This window comes from Panthera pardus, unplaced genomic scaffold, assembly GCF_024362965.1.
Source record: "Panthera pardus isolate Hobbes unplaced genomic scaffold, ASM2436296v1 HiC_scaffold_20, whole genome shotgun sequence".
Classification (NCBI taxonomy): domain Eukaryota; kingdom Metazoa; phylum Chordata; class Mammalia; order Carnivora; family Felidae; genus Panthera; species Panthera pardus.
Window position 1 is genome coordinate 81,019,782 of NW_026526766.1, and position 18,473 is coordinate 81,038,254.

Sequence of the window (18,473 nt, forward strand, 5' to 3'; positions counted from 1 at the left end):
GAAGCCTCTTAATGCTCATAAAAATGAATGTTCATTCCTGGAATCTTGATCTGGTAGGTATGATGGTTAGTTTTATGTGTCAGCTTGGCTGGGCTACAGTACTCATTTAATCAGACACTAATCAAGGTGTGGCCATGAAGGTATTTTGCAACCATGGTTAACATCTACAATCAGTTGACTTTAAGCAAAGATTACCCTGATAACATGGCTGGGCCTCATCTACTTAGCTGAAAGGTATTAAGAGTAAAAAGTGAGGTTCTCCAAGAGAAGAGAAAATTCTGCTTCAAGAATAGAGCCTCAATTCCTGCTTGAGTTTGCAGCCAGACATATGGATTTCAGACTTGATGAAGTATGAACCAATTCCTAAAGACAAAGCCATCTATATCTATCTATCTATCTATCTATCTATCTATCATCTATCTATCTATCATTGGCATCATCATCAATCTATCACCTCCTATTGCTTCTGTTTCTCTAGAGAACCCAGTGGGTAATTCACTCAGGGCTCTCAGTGCAAACAAAAGAACTCCCTCCTGCCTGTTTTTAGCAGGAAGGAATTTATTATGGGTCACTGCACAGCTCATGGAACCATTGGCAGGACCAGAGAATTAGGCTCAGAGGCTAATTCAGTGGCTCCTGGTCCAGTAAAGATGCCTCTGCTCCTGCCACTGGACACAGGCATCTCAGATTGCACCTCTGTTGCCAAAACTCTACTGTTGCTGCCCCTGAAACCTGGCAGCTTCTACAGCCACCTCCGCCAGAAAGTGGATTCGTTCTGCATGGTGCCTGCTTCCCCACTTTCCTCTGCTTAGAATTAAAGTCATTTGTGTTTCGTGTCTGATTAGTGGGGCCTAGCACCCATGCCTGCACTCCAGCTCCAAGAAAGGGTGGGAAAGTGAGTTTTCTGGCTTGCACTTTGGGGAGGAGGGACATATAATATGGGAAATATAGGAAGGGTGTTCCATGGGGGACATGGAAGTTCTACCTAAGTGGATCTGAGTATTCTTAGGTCTGTTTTGCCTCTGTGGACCCTAGCCCTAGAACACTACAAAGAAAAACACAGTGGCACCACTGTCGACCTGGCAGCAGCTCAATGTAATTGTAAGCAAAGCACGCAAGAAGTGAAATTCCAGAAGTACCGAACAGTAGAGGTGCAAAGACACCTGGTGCACCTAGGTGCAAAGAATACACACAGTCCACTTGTTCTAATACCACTTGAGTAAAAGGTGTCAAAAATGTCAGATATGCCCACAACCCACTTTCCTGCTTAATCATGCTTTTCCTATAAAAATGGACTTTAAACTAAAATAGTTTTGTGTGAATGACAGTAAAGAATATTAAAACTTCAATGATGCTTTTATAGAGCACTCTTATGGGAACTACAATAAAACACTTTCCTCACAATCTTGATCTTAGCTGTTATTTTTGTTTCACTTACTTAAAATTGGTTTCCTCCCAGGCTAGGTAAAAAAAAAATTTTTTTTTCTCTCAATCTTTATACTTTTGGTCAAAAGGACTTTTGAACCACTGGCACAAATTCAGGCTTGGTATTTTGGGTTTTAGGACCGTGTGGAGGTACATTCTTGCAGACTTCTGCAGCGGGTTTCCCCCTGCCTCCCCATATAACATACATACAACACAGTGCTAATCTTAGTGCCTACCTCCGTGAGTTTTTATATAAACTCAAGCAACCATCAAAAATTCAAGATACAGAACAGTTCTAGCATTATAAGCTCTTTTGTGCCCCTTCCTAGTCAAAAATCTATAAAATGTGACTATTCTGCCTTCCATTCCACTGATTAATTTCATCTGCTTATTAATTTCACTTGAATCGAGTCATACAGTGTGTATTTTTGTGTGTGTATTTTGCTCAACATGTCTGTTGACATCCATGTTGCTACGTATATAAGCCGTTCAATATTTTTTTTTATTGCTTCTAAGTAATGTATACCACAAAGGATTTATCTAGTCTCCTGTTGATGGACATTTGGATTGTTTCCATTTTTTTGCCAATTATGAGTGAAGCTGCATCGGTGGCAAATTCTGACTTGTAACAAAGGACCTACTTAAAGTGTCATCTTTTATCACATTTACTATGGAAAATGGTTCCTGTTCTCTATTCAAAATCCCCTGCTGTGTCTTCTGCTTTACAGCTTGATGGAAAGAGAAAATGGATTCATAAGTGTGATATGCACCATTAGATAAAGGGAAAGGAAATATATATTAAGAGCCTGCTCTGCGGCATGTACTTTACCTGCCTATTTCATGAACTCTTAGCCTCCTGAGTAGGTTTTCCTGTTTCACAGAGGAGGACATTGAGATGCAGAGAAATAAGGTGGCTTATCCAGAGTCATACAGCTGTGAAGCAGTGGGAGGCAGCAATGAAACTCTGATGGGCGGCCCTATTTCTACCATGTGACCCATCAAGTCCTCCAGAACCAGAATCACAAAAGAGATGGGGGAATAGAGGTGTAGGGTGCAGTGATGTGGTGGGCACCGGTGATGTTAACACACTTCCAGATGATTCTGTTAATAACCTTGAGACGGAGACCTCTGCACCACACCATGCAGGCTCTTGGTCACTTTTTTCCTCTTTAGATGAGTGACATTTTCTTTCATTTCCCCATGATTCACTTTTTCCAGGCTTGCTATCTCTTTTCAGATCTATGACTTGTACTCTGCACAGCACGATGATGATCACTGAAAACCGGCTCCCTGAAGTCTGAGAAGCTGTGCCCATTTATCTCCCCATCGCTGCTGACCATGCCCCCCCCCCCAACTGCCCCTTATAGCTACAGTTGTGAAGCTCCAACCCTGAGCGCTGTCCTTTCCCCACTACAGGATACTCAAGTGCCTGCTCTTGTCTTGTTCTCAGTTCTTGCCTCCATAGGAGGGACCTAATACAGATCTTAGTTTCTTCCTCCTCCTCACTTACCCTATGGCATGGGGAAGGGGATCTGGCAGTTTTCTTTTTTTTTTTTTTTTATTGTGGTAAAATACATGTGACAAAGGTTGGCCACTTTAGACATTTTAAAGTGTACTTTTGAGAGGCATTTAGTGCATTCACAATGTTGTACAACCATCACTGATATCTAGTTACAGGACATTTTCATAATCCCAGAAGGAAACCCTGCACCCATTAAGCTGTTCCTGCCCGTTCCCTACCCCACCCCCCACCCCCCCACACACACACCTGACCACCGTTAATCTGTCTCTCTGACAGTGTTTTAAGCACTTGCTACATGCCACCCACGGTGCTAATCCCGTTGCACAGATTTTATTAATTATCATGAAAGCAGCTCTGGAAACTGGGGTTCTCCCTTGCATTTCTGGGTGAGATGACTGGGGCTTAGGGAGGAGATTACTGTGAGATCACTGAGCCTGTAAATGGCAGAATCTGGACCAGAACCCCCAGCCAAGGGCTGCGTCCAACCCGATAATTGATGACTGAGACTTCCAAGCTTTTCCTATGACGAACAAAGCTTAGGTCTGGGTGACTCCATAAGCCCATATTCTTTCCATTCTGAATGTCAGAGGTAACAAAAAAATGTGGTTAGCACACATCTAAATGACTTAGGCTTTAGGAATTTTCCAGGATCCGGGATGCTGGGTTGTGGGAAGTAGCTGGCGGGCAGCTGCTTTTATCCCAGATAATGTGACCCAAGTCACCATCAGTTGCTCTCACGAATCTTGAGATGGCATTGAAGACAGAAGAGTACGAGTCTGAGGGTATCTTGTGAAGGGGTTCTAACAAGTGCCAGATGTCAGGTTCATAACCATTGGTCATTGAGGGGTCTGTCTTCAAAACTTGGGCTCCTGGTTCCCAGAACCAAATAGACTGACTTCCCTTATGGTTCTAGAAATGAAAGAAGCAATCAGTCTTCTTTTTGTGCACAAAAGACTTTTTTTGTGTGCTGTTAAGTTAAATCTATTTTGGATAATTTATCCTACATCATACTAAACATATTAAAGTGCATTCACATACCACATCTAATATAATTTACATATATGTTGAGGTGGGTTTTACTTGACTAGTTAACACACCACATTTTGTAAACATTTAAGTAAACATTTATAATTTTAATTTTATCAGTTTACTTTAACATTTTGGACAATATATTCTTCCTTCTGCATCTTAAATAATTCTTTAAGCCCTAGTAAAGCTCAGTGACTATCAGGCACTTGCCCGCAGATTTGTTGAAGAACATAGCTCTGCGAATCCCTCTGTAACCCTGTATCATCATTGTTGGATACCATGCTTCTCATGGTCTGAAACTGAACATCTTTATCATGTAGCCAGACAAAAATCAGAGGTGAGTACTCTGCTGATTTGGAAAAATATAAACATAAGTTTTCCCCAAGTAAATGTCTCCAATGAAATATTTTTACATATCTTGTTCTGGCTGAACTGGTAACTGACATTCAAAATGGCAGTTGTATCTTACACATTTGTTGGTCTGGGCACTTCTAATTTCTGTCAAATGAGGGAGAAGTTAGGGAATCTCACCATTGAATGGACTTTGGAAAGTGAAAATTAACAAATTATAGGGGTACCTGTGGACATAATTTTGCTAGTGGAAGAACAGGCACACATAAATCATCAAGACTTATTATAGCAGTGTAGTGATTTAAAAATCATTTTACAGTACAAAATTGAAGTATATTTTACATTTATTTAAATGAACAAATCTTAAGTGTACAGCTCAAACTTTTTTTTTAACCTTGAGGTAACTTTTTTTTAATGTTTATTGATTTTTGAGAGAGAGAGAGTATGAGTGGGGAAGGGGCAGAGAGAGAGGGAGACACAGAATCAGAATCCAAAGCAGGCTTCTGGCTCTGAGCTGACAGCACAGAACCTGATGTGGGGCTCAACTCAGGGCTGGATGCAGGGCTCAAACTCACGAACCATGAGATCATGACCTGAGCAGAAGCAGATGCTTAATCAACTGAGCCACCAGGCACCCCACCTTGAGGTAATTTTATTATGATTTCTAGCACTATACATTAGTCTATTCTTGAACTTGATATAAATCACATCATATATATGTACCCATATATATGTTCTTGCTTGTTTCTTGCTTCCTTTGCTCAGTGGAATGTCTTGTAAGATTACTCACGTTTCTGTGTTTATCAGTAGTTTGTTCTTTGTTGATCCTGGATAGCATTCCATTGTGTAAATATACAGCAATTTGTTTATCCTTTTACTTGTTGATGGACATTTGGATTGTTTCTAGTTTTGGCTATTATGAATACAACCACTAGAAACATTTGATACAAGTCATTTGTAGATATAAATCTTTGATACAAGTCATTTGTAAATATACATCTTTGATACAAGACATTGGTAGATGTATGTCTTTGTTTCTCTTGGATAAGTATTTGGAGTAGAATTTCTGGATCATTTTGGTGAATGTATATTTAACTTTATAAGAAACTGCTAAATAGTTTTTTGAAGTAATTGTACTGTCTTGTGTTACCATCAGCAATGTATGAGGGTTCTAGTTGTGCATCTTTGGCACACTTGGCTCTTATAAGTTTTTAAAATTTTAGACACTTGTCTGGTGGATATTAAGTGGTATCTCACTGTACTTTTAATTTTCATTTCCCTGACTACTAATGATGTTGAGGATGGCTGGTAACTTGCATATCTTCTTTTTTTTAAGGTTTTATTTATTTTGAGAAAGAGAGAGAGAGAGTGGAGTGAATAGGGGAGCGGCAGAGAGAATCCTGTCAGCGCAGAGCCTGTCGGGCTCCATCCCATGAACTGAATCATGAGATCATGACCTGGACTGAAACCAAGAATCAGATGTTTAACTGGCTGAGCTACCCAGGCACCTCTTGCATATTTGCTTTTATGATGTGCCTGTTCAGACCTTTTGCCCACTTCTAATTGGGTTGCTTGTCTTCTTATTACCATTGTAAGGTACAGGTATTGCAAATATTTCCCCCTATTCTGTGGCTTGCCCTTTCATTTTCTTAATATAATTTTGGAGAACATAATTTAAAACATTCTGATAAAATCCAGCTTACCATTTTTTCTTCATGATTAATGTTTTTATTTTTTTCTTATCCAAGAAATTTTGCTTACTGCAAATATATGTTTTTGCTAGAAGCTTTATACATTTTAGATCTAAAATCCATTTTAACTTAATTTTTGTGAATCATGTGACATAGGGTCAAGGTTTACATAATACATTTAGACATTTAGTTGCATTAGCATTATTTGTTGAATAGACTATTTCTCCTATTGAATTTCACTTGCACCTTTGTTTTTTTTTTTTGTTTTTTTTTTTTTAATTTTTTTTTTTCAACGTTTTTTATTTATTTTTGGGACAGAGAGAGACAGAGCATGAACGGGGGAGGGTCAGAGAGAGAGGGAGACACAGAATCGGAAACAGGCTCCAGGCTCCGAGCCATCAGCCCAGAGCCTGACGCGGGGCTCGAACTCACGGACCGCGAGATCGTGACCTGGCTGAAGTCGGACGCTTAACCGACTGCGCCACCCAGGCGCCCCAACACCTTTGTAAAGAATTAAGTGACTGCATATGTGTGGCTCTATTTCTGTTATGTTTCACTGATTTTTTATCCTTATGACCCCATCACACCAGCATGTAGCTTTATGGTACATAGTTTTTTAGTAAGCCTTGAAATTTTTTAACGCAAGTATTCCAACTTTGTTTTTATTTCTAAGAGTATTTTTGCTTTTCTAGGTTCTTAACATTTCCATACAAATCTTGGAATCATCTTGTTAATTTCTATAAAAACACTTGCTGTGATTTTTGATAGGGACTATGTTGAATCTAGAAATTAAATGGAGAAGAAATCTTAATATTGAACCTTCAATTCAGGAGCATGATGTATCTCTTCATTTATTTAGATCTTCTTTAATTTCTCTCAGCATTGTTTTATGTAGTATTCAGTGTACAGGTCTTGCATGATTTTGTTAAATCCATCCAGAAGTATTTCAAGTTTTTGGTATTGTCAATGGAATTGTTTTTAAAATTGATTTGACTTGGATTTTCCCCCCAGGGATATATATTTTATTCATGACAAAGGTAGATCTACAGAATAGTGGTAATATGACAATATTTTAAATAAATGATACTGGGTCTAATATACAATTGTATATTCATATGTAAAAAATAAGAATTTCCCCCTACCTCACACCATATGCAAACAAAAATCCAGGTAGATTGCAGATCTAAACAGGAAAGGCAATCAATATATTTCTGAATAAGGAAAGCTATCTTAAACAGAATATCAAAAGCATTAATCACAAGACAAAGATTGGTGAACTGGGCTGCATTAAAATTAAGAATTTTTGCCCATCATTTACCATTAAAAATGAATGAAATTTATTCAGAATGAAAAAGCAAGGCTTGATTTTTTTTTTTTTTTTTGCTAGTACATATACAGAAATACAATTGATTGATTTTTGGATTCTGTAATCTAGTTAAATTCACATATTGGTTTAGTAGATTTTTTTTTTCTGGATTCCTTAGGATTTTCTATGTAATTAATAGTGTTTTTTGAATAAAAACAATTTTGCTTCTTCCTTTTCAATGTATTTGCCTTTTACTTCTTTTTCTTGCCATGCTGTATGCCTAGGACCTGTAGTACAAAATTTAATAGGATCAGTGAAAGATGACATCCTTCTCTTGTCTTGGAGTGATTGCATTTTTTTTTTTTTAACCATAGATGTTAGCTATAAGTATTTTTGTGGAATGACCTTCATCAGAGAAATTTCCCTTTTAATCTGAGTTTACTCAGAATTCTTTTTTATTGTTGATTTTTTTGTCAATGTTATTTATGTATCTATTGAGATTATCTTTTTTTTTTTTTCATTTTTACTCTGTTGATATGGTGATTTACATTGATTTTTTAAATGACTTTGCATTCCTGGGGTAAGCCTCTTTTGGTCATGAAGTCTTATCCTTTTTATATAGTACTGAATTCAATTTGATAATATTTAAAATGGATTTTTGTATTTATGTTCATGAGCGATATCAGTCTGCAGATTTCTCTTCTTTTTAATATCTTTGGTTTTTGATTCAGGGTAATTAACGCTGGTCTCATAAAGTAGATCGGGAAGTGGTCACACTTCTATTTTCTGAAAGAGTTTTCATAAGGTTGGTATTATTTATTCTTTAAATGTTTGATAGAATTTATCAATAAAGCCATCTGGGTTTGGAAGCTTTGCTTTGGGGGAGGTTTTATATTATTAATTTCATTTTTAAAAGAGTTATTGTTTTGAATTTTTTTTCATCATTTTGTCTCTCAAGGAATTTGTCCATAGGTTGTTGAATTTATCAGCATAAAGTTGTCATAATATTCCTTCATAATATTTCTAATGTTATTATATGTATATATATATACACACACATACATAATGTTAATAATAGGAATACATCCTTCCTATTGATTTAGATAGGTGAAATTCACTTAGATGTACCCCTATTTTTTCCCTTTCCACCACATTTCATTTCTCCCTGCATTTTCTGTTTCCATCTGGGATCATTTTCCTCTCCCTTTAGTGTGAGACTTCGGAAGCATATGGTTATGCTCTTCTCTTTCCTGATTACTCACCCTGCTCTCAACATCCTGGGTTGTCATGCAGCTAACTCCTCACTGGTATCTATAACTGGGAGGGTATCTCAATTGTTTGTTTTGGCTATTCTTATAGGTTCTATTTTTTGTGTTCCTCCCCTCCCCCCAAATATCTCTACTATTTTTGTTTTCCTCTTCCCACCAGAGAGTCACTACCACTTTCCTTTGTGGCCAGTCTTCTCAGCCCACCCACCAATAACTCTCTGCATAGCCCCAATTACCCACATCAGTGCAATAATTGCAACAATAAGCTGATGTTGAAAACACAGCAGAGAGAATTATTAACCTGAAGAGTGCTTAGGGAAAGCTATCAGAGAGAAATTAGGTCTTGAAGGATGGCATTAACTAAGTGGAGAATAGAGGTAAAGATATTACAATCACAAAAACATGGAGGTGTGAAAAAGCGTTGTTTGGGGAGTGCAGCATGGTTTGTCAGAGTTTGGTATAGGGCCTGCAAGGTGAAGACACAGTGTTCATGCTACAGTCTTCCTATTTCATATCCATGGCAGACATTGTTAATCTATCACATAGCCTTGTTTCTCACTGGGATTGAGCAGAGGCCTTGAATCATTCTCAAATTAGCACTCCAGGCCTCTATTCTTAATTAAATAGTGGTGGCATAAGAGATGAAACCTACTTATCTTGGTAATGGGACAATGATAGGTCATGAAGAGAAATGAGGCTGGGGAGTCAGGCAGGACCCAGGCTGGGACCATGTTTTGATGATGACATTAGTGACTGTAACCACTTGGGGAGGCCATGAAGCTTTGGGTGTGAAATATCAGAAAAGTTTCAGTGCTCTTGGAGCTGCCTCTGTGGGGCCTGTTCTATTCTATAACCTTGCTAATTAGGCCTCAGAGAACTCCATTTGAGAATCTTCTGGCTATTCTGTATTGGCAGTAATTAGCCACTCAGAAGTTCTTCATGGTTTAATTGACATCTGTGGTTAAAAGTTTGGCTTCTGAGATGATTAGGAATTAAGCATGGTCTCTCAGTGGATCAGTCCTTTTACTGGAAACATGGACTTTGGCTATTACTGACTCAAAAGTTGCAGGAACAGAGGCTTTCTCAGCCCCATCTGAGAAATGTAACTCCAGACCAGACCTAGAAAGGCCTAGGGCCTTCCTAAGTCTGGTCTGGAGTTACATTTGAAATTGAGATTAGGATGGAGGGCGGGCCTTGCAAAGCCACAGTCATCCCTTGCAATTTCCTTTGCATTGAAGGAAGTATACAATTGTAAGATGGGATTGGTGAGTGCCCTGAGGCAAAAGTGTGTCTGATGTGTTTGAAGAATAATAAAAGGGCAAGTGGATTGGACTGAATGAGGCCAGAGAGAGGTCACAGGACCAGTTAGTTCATATAGGACCTTGTAGATCATTGCAAAGATTTTGGCTTTAATGCTGGCTATTTTTATCAATATTTTGTTGCCAATGCCTTTTGATCCTATTTAAGAAATATCCCCTTAGCCCAAGGTCTAAAATAGACCTACCTTTATTTTCTACAAAATGTTGTATTTTTTTTTTTGAGTCAGGTTTTATGGCACATACATGTATTTATACATTTATGCATTTTATGTATAATAAAATTTATCCATGTTAAATATTCTGTTGGATGAGTTTTGATAAATGTATGCTAGTTATGTCATAATCACAATCAAGATATAGAACATTTCCATCACCCTGTAAATTTCTCTCCTGCTCTTTTGTAGTCATTACCCTTCTCCCACTCCTGGTTCTATACAAATACTGATCTGAATTTTGTTTCCTTTTCCTGAATATCAGATGAACAAAACCACGCAATATGTAGCCTCTTTGTTTAGCTTTTTTCACTTTGTATACTGCTTTGAGTTCATCCAAGTTGTTGCACGTATAAGTAGGTCATTCCTTTGTATTGCTGAGTAATATTCCATGTATAGATGTACCACTTGCTTATCCATTCATCAGTTGCTAGACTGTCTCCAGTTTTTGGCTACTGTGAATAAGGCTATAGTTCCTTGTGTAAACATATGTTTTCAGTTCTCTTGGGTAAATACCTAGGAGTGGGATTACAGGGCTGTGTAGTAGGTGTACGTTAAACATTTTAAGAAACTTTGAAACCATTTTAAGTAACTGCCAAAATAGAAAGTGACTATTCCATTTTGCAATGGATAAGATTTCCAGATGATGCCCTCATCAAGACTTGGTATTGTTAGTCTTTTAAATTTTAGTCATTTTAATGGATGTGTAGTGATATCTCATTGTAGTTTTAATTTGCATTTCTCTAATGACAAATGATGTTGAACATTTTCCATGTGGTTATTTACCATCTGTATGAGAAAGAGAGCTATTTAGTTGTTTGTTTAAAGGAATTGGCTAAGGCTGAAGACTGAGGGAAGTGTTGTAGTTCAAGTCCAAGGCAGTCTGCTGACAGAAACTCTTCTTGCTTGGGGGAGGTCAGTATTTGTTTAATAAATATTTAATAAATATTCAACTGATTGGATGAGGCCCACCCACATTATGGAGGATAATCTACTCAAAGTCCACTGATTTATTTTTATTATTTATTTATTTATTTTTAAATTTACATCCCAGTTAGTTAGCTCTTTCCATAATTTGGCTACTTCAATGTTTATTTTCCATTTTTATAAAAAGATTTTTCTTTAATTTTTTTCTACAATATTTTTTATTTTTTGGTAAATTTTTTATTCTATTTTACTTTCTTCATTTCATTTTATTCTATTGTGTTCATTTTTTTAAATTTTCAAACGTTTTCCTAGTTTTTTTTCCTTTTTTTTCTTTTCCTTTGTTTCCCTTTTTTCTCTATTCTATCAAGCTTCTTCCAACAACCAGACAAAAACACATCTAGGATCTAGCATTTTTTATTTGATTTTTGTGTTGTTTTTAATTTTTAATTTTTAATTATGTTATTAATTCTTTTTCTTCCTCCAAAGTGACAAAATGAAGGAATTCACCCCAAAAGAAAGAAGAGGAAGAAATGGCAGACAGGGACTTAATCAACACAGTTATAAGCAAGATATCTGAGCCAGAATTTAGAACCATAATAAGAATGTTGGCAGGGGTTGAAAAAAGCATTGAATCCCTGAGGAGATAAAAGAAGTAAAATCTAGTCAGGATGAAATTAAAAATGCTATAACTGAGATGGAATCTTGAATGGATGCCATGGCAGCAGAGATGGATGAAGCAGAGCAGTGAATCAGCGATATAGAAGACAAACTTATGGGGAATAATGAAGCAGAAAAAAAAAAAGAGGGAAACTAAGGCAAAAGAGCACGATGTAAGAATTAGAGAACTCAGTGACTCATTACAAAGGAATAACATCCAAATCATAAGCGTCCTGGAAGATGAAGAGAGGTAAAAGAGGTAGAAGGTTTATGTGAGCAAATCATAGAAGAAAACTTTCCTAACCTGGGGGAAGACACAGACATCAAAATGCAGGAAGCTCAGAGAAATCCCATTATATTCAACAAAAACTGACTATCAACAAGGCATATCATAGTCTAATTCACAAAATACACCGACAAGAAAGAATTATGAAAGCAGAGAGGGGAAAAAAGCCCTTAACCTACAAGGGAAGACAGACCAGGTTCACAGCAGACCTATCCACAGAAACTTGGCAGGCCAGAAAGGAGTGGCAGGATATATTCAATGTGCTGAATCTGAAATATATGCAGCCAAGAATTCGTTATCCAGCAAGGCTGTCATTCTAAATAGAAGGAGAGGTAAAAAGTTCCTCCAGATAAACAAACACTAACTGAGTTTATGACCACTAAACCAGCCCTGCAAGAAATTTTTTTTTTTAAGTTTTTTTTTTTTAACATTTATTCACTTTTGAGAGACAGAGAGAGACACAGCACAAGCGGGGGAGGGGCAGAGAGAGGGGGAGACGCAGGATGAGAAGCAGGCTCCAGGCTCTGAGCTGTCAGCACAGAGCCCGATACGGGGCTTGAACTCACGAGCTGTGAGATCATGACCTGAGCTGAAGTCGGACACCTAACCGACTGAGCCACCCAGGCGCCCCCAGCCCTGCAAGAAATTTTAAGGGGGACTCTTTGAGGGGAGAAAAGATGAAACAGAACAAAAAAGGCCAAAAGCAACAAGGACTAGAAGGGACCAGAGAACACCACCAGAAACTCCAACTCTACCGGCAACACAATGGCAATAAATTCATATCTTTCAGTACTCACTCTAAATGTCAATGGACTAAATGCTCCAGTCAAAAGACATAGGGTAACAGAATAGATAATAAAATAAGATCCATCTATATGCTGTTACAAGAGACCCATTTTATTTATTTTTATTTTTTTTAATGTTTATTTATTTTTGAGAGAGAGAGACAGGTGAGCAGAGGAGGGGCAGAGAGGGAGAGGGAGACACAGAATCTGAAGCAGACTCTAGTCTGCGCTGTGAGCACAGAGCAAGCCCGATGTGGGGCTCGAACCCACAGACTATGAGATCATGACCTGAGCTGAAGTCATATGCTCAACCAACTGAACCACCCAGGCACCCCTACAATAGATCCATTTTAGATAAAGACACCTTCAGACTGGAAGTAAGGAGATGGAGAACCATCTATCATGCTAGTGGTCGCCAAAAGAAAGCCAGAGTAGCCATACTTATATCAGACAATCTAGATTTTAAAATAAAGACTGTAGCAAGAGATGAAGAAGGACATTATATCATAATTACATGCTCTATCCACCAAGAAGATCTAACAATTGTAAACATTTATGCACCCAATGTGGAACGCCCACATATGTAAATCAATTAATCCCAAACATAAGAAACTCATTGTAAGTGATTTCAACATCCACTTACGACAATGGACAGATCATCTAAGCAGAAAATCAACAAGGAAATAGTGGCTCTGAATGATAACTGGACCACATGGACTTAACAGATATATTCAGAACACTCATCCTAAAGCAGCAGAATACACATTCTTCTTGAGTGCACATGGAACATTCTCCAGAATAGATCACATACTGGTCACATACAAATCAGCCCTCAACAAGTACAAAAAGATCAAGATCATACCGTGCATATTTTCATACCACAACACTATGAAACTTGAAATCAACCACAAGAAAAAATTTGGAAAGACAACAAATACTTGGAGACTAAAAAACATACTAAGGAATGAATGGGCCAACCAAGAAGTTAAAGGGGAAATTAAAAACTACATGTAAGCCATTGAAAATGATAACACCACAGCCCAAAATCTCTGGGACGCAGCAAAGGCAGTCGTAAGAGGGAAGTATATAGCAACCCAGGCCTTCCTAAAGAAGGAATAAATAATAAATCTCAGATACACAACCTAACATTACACCTTAAAAATCTGGAAAAAGAACAGCAAATAAAACCTAAAACCAGCAGAAAATGGGAAAGAATAAAGATTAGAACAGAAATCAATGCTATCAAAATAAAAAAATAAAAACAGTGGGAATGCAAGCTGGTGCAACCACTCTGGAAAACAGTATGGAGGTTCCTCAAAAAACTAAAAAGAGAACTACCCTACGACACAGCAGTTGCTCTACTAGGCATTTATCCAAGGGATACAGGTGTGCTGTTTCGAAGGGACACATGCACCCCCATGTTTATAGCAGCACTATCAACAATAGCTAAAGTATGGAAAGAGCCCAAATGTCCATCAACTGATGAATGGATAAAGAAGATGTGGTTTATATACACAATGGAATACTACTTGGCAATGAGAAAGTATGAAATCATGCTATTTGCAGCAACATGGATGGAACTGGAGGGTATTATGCTAAGTGAAATAAGTCAGTCAGAGAAAGACAGATCATATGTTTTCACTCATATGTAGAACTTAAGGAACTTAACAAAAGACCATGGGAGAAGGGAAGGGGAAAAAATAGTTACAAGCAGAGAGGGAAGGAGGCAAACCATAAGTGACTCTTGAATACAGAGAAAAAACTGAGGGTGGATGAGGGGATGGGGGAGAGGGAAAAATGGGTGATGGGCATTGAGGAGGGAACTTGTTGGGATGAGTACTGGGTGTTGTATGTAAGCAATGAATCACGGGAATCTACCCCCAAACCAAGAGCACACTGTACACACTATGTTAGCCAATTTGACAATAAATTATATTTAAAAAAAGGAAAATAAAAATATTTTTTTCTCTTTCTGTACTCAAGAATAAGAAAAGAAAAAGAAAAAAAAATTGAATATATGGACCAACACAGAATGAAATGCGAATGAAATTATGTCTAGTTTCCCCTAGAAGTCAAACTATGAAGAACTTTATAGTCCATAAACTAAGCAGGCAGAGAGACTTCTGGTGGTCCTCTAGAGCTTGGTTGGCGCAGTTGGATGGGGCTTGGTGTAACAGCTTTGTTCTCCACTAGATGGTGCTGCTTAGTGGGGTGGATTGTTGTGGAGCGTATGCAGCGGTAGGTGCATGTCTGGAGGAGGTGAAAATGGTGTCACCCAGCTTCCAGACTCTAGCATCAGAACTCTGTGCTCTCACCTACCGGCAATCAAGCACTCTCCTTTGTCTCTGGCTTCCATCCACTCCCTGCCTCTGTAGTGCCTGAAACCAAGCTATCAGCCTGCTAGGCAGCACCTCCCTCCTGAATTTTATCTCAGATGGGGCTGTGTTTCCAAACCCCTCACTTCTGAGGGCCCTGCAGCTTGGACCTGCTCTGACCCTTTGGGGGAGGGCCTTCTAAGGAATGTCTGGGTGCTGGCCTGCCCCTGGGAATGGCTACCATGCTGCTGCAGAGGCCCAGAGCCTTTGGCTGGTTGCCCCCCCCCCCCGCCCCCCGAAAAAGTTTGCGTGATTGTGCAACAGCAGCATTTCAGGGACTACAGCAAATCACAGCACTCATCTGGCACCAGGCTTCACCGCCTCCTAACATCCTTGTTCCAACACCAACAAATGTGGCTGTTCTCCGCGGTTCCCTGGGACCTTTGCCTGTGGGGAAGCCACATGACCTCTACCAAATGTCCTCTCAGCAGGGGAATTGCCTCTTCCCATATGGCCCAAGGACCCCTTGGACCTCTCTGTTCCTAGGGATTTGACCTTCCCACCAGAGCTCTGCCAGATAACAAGCTATGGAGTTTCCATCTCTGTGGCCCCCTGTTTATAGAGTCCTAGTGGTATTGCAACCTTCTCCTTTGTTTCTTGTTCAGTCGCTTATGGGTGTTTCCACTCTCACTTTCTCTCCAGCTGCTTTTGGAGGGAGTGCTTTTCATATACTTCCCCCCTGTCTCCATCCTCTCTCTGCAAGGAAAAACAGCTCGCTAACCTCCATGGCTTCTCTCTCCCCCCATTAACCTCTCCATGCCACAAACCTCCTGAGTTCTTTGGCTCAATTTATGCAGATTGTTGTGTTAATCTTCAGATCAATTTTCTAGGTGTGCAAAATGGTTTGGTGCTGATCTAGCTGCATTTCAGGGATGATAGAAGAAGAAAACTTTCATACTGCTCCACCCTTGCCCCTCTTGCCCAAATCCACTGATTTAAATGTTAATCTCATCCAGGGGCACCTGGGTGGTTCAGTCAGTTAAGTGTCTGACTTCAGGATATGATCTTGTGGTTCAAGACTTTGAGCCTTTTGTCAGGCTCTGTGCTGACAGCTAGGAGCTTGGAGCCTGCTTCAGATTCTGCATCTCCCTCTCTCTCTGCCCCTCCCCTGCTCATGCTATGTCTCTCAAGAATAAATAAACATTAAAAATAAATAAATAAATAAATAAATAAATAAATAAATAAATAAATAAAGTATGTTAATCTCATCAAAAAATATCTTCACAGAAACATTCATAACAAAGTTTGACTAAATATCTGGTTATCAGGGCTCAGCCAAGTTGACACAAAAAGTTAACTATCTTCGTTCTTTTCCTCTCAAATGTCTCCATCTTCACCTTCAACCTCCATAAATGGACTACACTTTTACCAATATCAAAAACAAAAAACTAAAAATAAATAGAATCTTACATTTTTTTGTGTATGTATATATATATATATATATATATATATATATATATATATATATATATGAAATAATGCTTATGATGAGAATTGGGACCTTTTATGAAGAAACAAAGTTTAAAAATCTATACTTTCACTACCCAGAGAAAACTATTGTTTCTATGTCTTAGTAGATTTCCTTCTCTGACTTAAAGTTATTTATTATTTATACCAAGTCTTCTTTCTGAAGAGCATAAGACAGCTTAGAAAAATATATAAAATACAAGACAGGATAAACTGAAAATGAAGTTAGATGCAATTGAAGAAGGTAAAAACAAGGGTGGGAACTTAAAACTGGGCCAGGGATGACTGAAAACACAGAGTGCAATAACTCTTGTTAGGGGTGGGCCTCGTATTTGGTTCCAAGCTTTCCAGTCAGTCACAGAGTTCACAGTAGCCAAAGATAAAAATAAGCCAGTTGCTTTGGTGAAATACTATCATGTGTATTCTAAGAACAGACACATTTCATGGGCTTTCTTTCAATCAGCTTCAAAATAGGCTTTTGGCAATTACACTGGTACATAAAAATTTACATAGGCAGTAATTTGGAGGCAGAAATAATACCATCTAGATGTTCAGGTCTCCAGTGATCTGGGCTGGCAAGATGTTGGATTTTAGATTTGTAGGGAAGTATGGATGGGTTACATGTCCTTTGCACTATCTTCTCTAAATGATTTTCCTTTAGAATTTTGATATAAACACCAAGTCCTTTGGTTGTCGCCTGAGCTTTGGCTGGTGTTTATTATTACTTGAGTACACATGAGTCCTATTCAGAGTTGGCAATCAAGTAACACACTGTAGTACTGAGAGCTGGGTTTGGAGTCAGACAGATATTACAAAGCCACTCTCTAACTGGGGCCATAAGCAAGTGTCAGGGTCCTCACATGTAGAGAGGAGATAATATTAGTACCCATCTTCTTGGGTTCTGTGGAAATTAAGTAAGATAATACATGTAAAGTATTTAACATAATAACTAGTACATGATAAGTGTTCAATAAATAATAGTTATTAGTTTTATTATCCCTTTATAAAGCTGAGGGACATAACAAGGACTCGTGCTTACAAAAGAATGCCATCAGACATCTGCTTCCAGGTGAGCTGAGGTAGCATCCATTGAATACACTCAAGGACCCAAATAAAATGTCTACCTTAGACTACTTAAATTTTGAACTACCTCTCAGGTTCAAGTGTATTCCATACGAGTGCTTTTCAGATATCAGTCTATAGCCCATTATTGGTCCATGAGGAAGTTTCCATTGGTCTTGAAGTTTTCAAGTGCATGCGGCAGGTCTCTCTCTCAGCTTTTCAGCCTTGACAGAAACATTGTACATGAATAGATTGTAGAGATAATTACCTGTTTTAGTCCATCTGGGCTGCGATAACAAAAATCCCATAGACTGGGTGGCTTAAACAGCAAACATTTATTTCTTATAGTTTTGGAGGCTGGGAAGTCTAAGATCAAGGTCCCTGAAGATTTGGTGTCTGGTGAAGGCTGGCTTTCTGGTTCATAGATAGATGGCTGTCTCTTTGTTGTGTTCTCACATGGTAGAAGGCGCAAGGGAGCTCTCTGGACTCTCTTTTATAAGGGCACTAATCTCATTCAAGAGGGCTTCACCCTTGTGACCTAATCACCTCCTAAGGCTCCACCTCCAAACACCATCACATGGGGGAATAGGGTTTCAACATAAGAATTTTGGGAGGATATAAGAATTCAGTCGCTGTGTTATTTGAGGTACGAGCTCGGTGTATTAATTCATAGAGGCCAATAGCTAGGTGACTCACCTCCAGCTTTACCAAGCAAGGCTAACTTGGTTTCAATAAATTTCAGGCTACTTGCTATATACGGGCTTGAAACACTGCCTCACATTGTACACTAA